Here is a 6,039-nt window from a genome sequence, read left to right as displayed (position 1 = left end):
CGGTTTTTTTAAAAGGCTTTCGCGGCCCTAATGAATCCTGACGTGCCCTTCCATAAAGTGTAAATAACAAGCTGGCATGACAATAAATAAACAGAGAAATGAGTGGGGCAAATACCGCAGCGTCTGGGTCGGGTTTCAGGGCCGCAAGAGTAACGTCTCCATAAAGGTCTCAACAATATTAATAATACCTATATTGGTCGTGACAGCTGTGGCTTTTGGTCATGTGCATTACTCACACAGCTTACTGGGCTTCTACGAGAGGAAACGTACCTGCAATGTTGCGGACCAAACAGTAGCCAAAGTCTTAGGAGAGGTTTTCGTAAGGCTTTAAAACATGCAGAGGAGTGACTGTAGGGATTGTTGGGATCGGTCACTTAAATCTCAGACACCACTGGTCTCATTTTGATGAACCTTGGGGGAAATGATGCATCTCACCACTGATTGGCCCAAAAGGTGACTGCATCATTTGTGAGGAACATGCCTTGTTTTGCCCCCTTCTTAATCTGTAAAGTGTTTATGTTTAATGTACTTTTTAAGCTTTTTGTTCACTTTTTTTTTTTTGATTGACCTAAAACCTTCCTGGACCTTTCTTGCTCTTCTTTACACCGGACTGGGAGGGGATGCTGATAGCCAATAAGCACTATTATGCATTTGCAGACAGAGGCAAATGTCTAGTAAAGATGCTCAAAAATGCAGAGTTCCTCACACAGCAGACAGTGATGAATTGGCACACGCTCCTAGCAGCACAGCTGTGAACCATAAGCCCAGCCAGGTTTCCCTCGCTGGATTGTGAACCAACCTGAGAGCTCCTCGTGGCACCCCACCAAAAATTATATTATCCTAGAGTTTTCATCAGGATCTTTTCATCAAGCTATCACAACTCTGGACCTGAGGGGAAGACATGCAACTGAGGGGAATAGCACCAAATCAACAAATCATCAGCAAGGCATTAAAGAACATCCTATTTAAATCTGTAACTGATTGTGCGCTTTGAGACATGAGCACAAAGTACAAATCTGCGGTAGACGCTGCAGGGTTGAGTTACTTCACAGAACTAGAGTAATACATGTAAAATCGGTCAATTAGGCAATCGTTCAAATGTGCATTTTTCGGCTCTGGCGTGGCATCGCATCTCCTTTTTTTTTTTGTCACATTCTGCTCTCTTTGACCCCTCAACTCTGACGTTGTTTTTCTCCCGCTGTAAATCTGACATTAATAAATGTCCTTTCCCTCGGTGCGATGCATAAATAACCCCCAGTTCCAGTCCAGCTCACTGCCGTCTGTCAGTTTGCCCAAGCACTCCCAAATACTTCAGAGGTTTGCAACTGTCTGCTCACAAAGAAAAATACCTGGAGACTCAGCAAGCAAAGATAGTAAGAGCAGAATTATAGAGGTGATGACACATGAGTAACTGAATCATTTCACTGAAGTTTTCACACTGGCATTATAAATGACCAATTCAAATATGCCTCTTTGTTATTCTTACATGAGAGTATTTTTGGCAGTGCCTATGTGCGCAAAAAGCACACTTTGTCTGACTTGGATCGACAATGCAAGAGAATGTAACGTCCAGTTCACAATGAAAGCATGTTCTTTGACAGCTGTATCCATCAAGCCCATGCAGACTGGATACTGAACTGGCATCTCCTCCCAGTGAGGCAGTATGTGCCTATTTAGTAGCCATTTGTGTATTCTTGGAAAGCCATATTTAGAGAGACAACAGAGGGAGGGAGGGTTAAAATAGTATTGGGTGTTCCAAGTTACAATTATTCCCCACTGTAATTTCAAGGAGCAATCCTAACAGCTTCTAATGGCATTTGGGTTTGACTCTTGATTGCTTCAAGTAGGCGTGGACAGACAGCGTGCGTTTAAACTTTCTGATTAGTGTCCCAAATGTTTAAAACCTTTCTGAAAACAGTAATTGGGTCATTTTAAACAACCTGAGAATTTTCTCCTCTGCTAACAGTCACATTTTCCACCAAAGCTGGCAAACTATTGAACAAATATGTCTGTGGCTTTACAAGTAGTCCCCGCTACACTATGTAATTCCAACTCGGTTTACATGGCAAAAATTTTATCCAACTCTGGTGTGAAAATGTCGGTTTAAATGAGGGGCAGATTATGGCTGCAGAGGCTGGGGTTTAAGAATTCATTTGGATTGTAATGGCATGAGGTGTTGACGTAATACTGATTTCAACTAATGGCCACCTTTCTGGCCAAATTTTCTAATACACGCTGAATGATGAATGTTTTGATTGTATCCGTAGGGAAAAAGTAGGGTGTTCCCCGCTGATTTTGTGATGTCAACTGCATGTCTGCTTTTCACGTTGACATTAAGTGCCTCAAAAGAGACCTAGAGTCCTACATTTGTGTCTTACTCTGTGCAAAGGTACAACGCGGATCTTCATTTTGCTCCTCCAAAACCTTTCTCTGCCTCTGTACTACAAGCACGCTTTATTGAATAAGCGTAATTGTCTACTAAAGTCTGTTCTGTAAAGGGATCAGAGTTACAAAGGTTTAGATTTTCCAGGATAAATCAAATGTAATGAATGCAAAGAAATAAAACCTTAATGACAAACCCACAGGCAGATTAACTCTGATAGATGTGGAGGGGAAGAGTGAGTGACGGATAAACCGGCCAATACAGGGAACACAGTTAGGCTAAGTCACATGCAAAGAGTGTAGATTACGTGCAAGGAGAGCGTATGTGCCCCTTAAATTACACTGATGTACAACATTAAAATCAAATAGTCTCGGGGATGGAAGTCAAGCAGCTGACATTTCGGGACATAAAACTGAGGTTTCCATTACTGCATTGTGGAGACGGAGAGGGGATGAAAGTGAGGCTTCCAATGTTGGGATACTGAATGTCAGACGGTCAAAATCATTCAATGATGTTCAGGAGGCTACTGGGTATTGGAAAAAGCAAGACAGTGTGACTAGAAGGGTTAGACCAATATATCAGTTTGTGGATATATAAGCCAGTCATGTCGTCCACTGCAATGAAATTTTATTTCCTTTGGGTATTTTTATTTTTCATTTAATAGTTCAATCAATTCTGTTCATTTCAATCAAGTCATTCTTCATTTAAAGGCCAAATGCATCCCAGAGTTTCCTTCCCCATTTGATAGATGTGGTGGAGAGTTTTAGTATCACATGATGGTCTAAATCCTGTTACAGAGACTTTTCCACTTTGGCAAGAATACAATTTTTGTAAAGAATATATAACTTTTTGGCATGAAAATGGTCAAATTTAAAGATATTTTGAAAATCGGCACTAAATATCGGCTAAATATCGGCAACTTTGGACTAAAAACATCAGTATCGGTAGCCTTCAAAAACCCATATCGGTTGAAAGCTACTGACCAGCACAATTACAAGGATTGGACAACAAAGAACTGCGGTGTCAGTGCAATGCACAAACCCCAGCTTGAGATGAGACAGCGCTGTGTTCAGGCTATTGCCTTTACATGCGGTGTGCAGCAGAGAGTCCCACATCCCTACAGCCAAACCCTCACAAAGCAGGACGCTCATGATTAATGTTGTTCTTCTACCTGTTGAATCGCTCTGGTACGCCCACACTGGAGAGCAGGCAGGAGGCTGAATTAGAGATACAGAAGTGGGTCAGAGCAGAGGCTTTAGAGAGGTATAATTGGTAGATTTAAGATTAAAGAGATGCTACTGATAGGCCTCTATAAACTCTGAGGAATGACTGTGCCGTCCCACAGGTTCAGATAACAGTGACAAGGTCAGGGCAGGTAACAGAAGTTCACTTCAGGGGAGAAGGCAAACTTAGATATTGCATATAACTTGAGCAAATAAACTCTCCCCAGCCTTAATTAAAGTGATTACATGACTGGGCCATTCATGGTGTGTTTGCACAAGCTGTTAGTAAAAGTTACTTCCCCCGTTAAATGAAAATAAGCACAAATAAACAATAATTACACGGATCCCTAACCCTTCATATGGGTCTTGCTGCTTAGTCACGTCCTTCGAATCACTACCTTGGATAAACCCCAAAGGAGCAGGCAGCTGAGGGCCTCAGAATCTGTGACTCACGGGCCCATTATGTGACAGCTTTTATAATTACAGCCAATGAGAGGGTTCATCAGGAGTAATCAGCAGTGGCGCGGCTATATAAGACTCCCCCTTTTTTCTCTGAATGTCACCAAACCACCTCAGATTATGCTCGGTGTGGTTCTAATGGATTGATTCTCCTCACAGTGAAACCAGCAGGCTTATATCTGATAGCAGCTTTAGACCCAGGCAGGGTTTCTGTTGCTCAGGACGGCCTGACACTGAGGAAGAGAAGATGGGCCGTTTTATTCAGATGGAGAATAGAAAAGAAATTGCACTGAAGGGGGTTGTAAGAACTAATGCAGCAACCATAAGACTGCAGCTATGACTGTATCACCAGGGAAATTTATGCTTTATGCCGTTTGGGACAAGGTGTGATTTCGTAGTCAAGAAATATGTGGGTTCACATAATAAAGCTTTTTCCAAGTGCATCAGCATCCAAAACAAACTTAAACGACACTAAAATATGTCTGGTTGAATGCTAGACAGATGGTAATAGTCCAGACTCGGTGTATCCATATACAGCGCAGGGGCTGTCTGCACTGCAAAAAATGTCCATTTTAACAAGCCATTTAGATTAAGACTCAATATTAAAATTTTATTTTCTCCAAACAAATAAAATCTGCCATTGGGGTGAGATAATTCCGCTTGGTTCCAATGCAGTTTCAACTTTTTTCAGGAATTTCCCAGAAACAAATACCAATATGTTGAAACAAGACAGAATGAGGCAGATCAAGAAAATTACACTTGATAAAAAAAATAAAATAAATAAAAATAATTAAATCCAGAAACCAGTTGATTAGCAATGAAAACAAGTGAAAAGATTCCACCTCAGTTTGACAGATTTTCTCCACTTTTTTTTTTGTAAAGAAAAGTAAGATTTCAAAACGCTGAACAACTTTGAAGACCTTGTTTTTTGCAGCGTGATGCCTCCCTCCCTCTCCCTCTCCCTCTCCTTCGCTGGCGTCGGCCCGGGAACCGGCATAACCCATTGACTGTATGTTCGCAGGCTCGGCGCCTGTGCTAGGAAACATGAGAAGGGTGAGATATTCAGAGTCCCGGGCGCGGCGTCGCAGGCCGCTGGATAAAGCGGAGGAGGCGACGGCGGTCCGTGTGGTTTCAGCTCAGGATCTCAGGACGGGAACATGTGAGCGGGGAATGGGCGACTGGAAACGGGATTATTGTTATTATACGCAGCAGAGAGACGCAGGAGGGGCCCCGGACAGGTAACTGAGCAACATCCACTGACATACTTCTCTTTGTTTTGACTGATGGACTGACTTGGTTCAACTTTGATAGGGCACCCAAGTTATCCTGGGCATGGGACCAGGGATGTAGTGGAGGGTAAACCCACCTAAACCCAGTTTACCCAGCGTTAAAGTTACAGAATAGAGTTAACGCGCATTGTTAGGCAGATACAAGTCTTCATAGTAGAGTAAGTAGCATTTAACGTGTTTTAAGAGAATATGATCTTAAAGGAGAAAAAACATAAAATAATGCTTTTGTGAAAATATATTTGATTTTTGTTTCTATTGGTGGTTGTTTGTCTTATGATGATCACCGACTGGAATTCACAGTTTCTCCACCTTTATATTTATCACTACATCACTGCGTGGTATTCACTGTATTTGGCAACATTGTCCCATATGCTGATGGCACCGTATCACAGTGCGCCTTATCCCGTGACTGGATGTAAGCTCTCACCCTACACAGAGGAATTCTAAATCACATGAGCTGAAGGAAATAAAAAAAATGTTGGAAGCGCAGGCTGGTCGTTTTAAAACAACGGGATGAGTAACCTACTCACCAAAATAAACCAAAGTGGATTTCATAGCAAACATGCGACCGTATGGAATGCGTTGTCGGTTCACCTACAGGCAAAGCGTGCACTGCAAAAAAATATTCGTGTTAACAGGTCGTTTGATCTAGTAGTGAAAAGTTAGTTAGTTTTTTTTTTTGTCA

Source organism: Centroberyx affinis, unplaced genomic scaffold (genome assembly GCF_046629955.1).
Source record: "Centroberyx affinis isolate AG114_WGS23_722 - 3 ecotype Tasmania unplaced genomic scaffold, CSIRO-AGI_Caff_v1 ptg001090l_1, whole genome shotgun sequence".
NCBI lineage: Eukaryota > Metazoa > Chordata > Actinopteri > Beryciformes > Berycidae > Centroberyx > Centroberyx affinis.
This window is presented reverse-complemented; position numbering follows the sequence as displayed.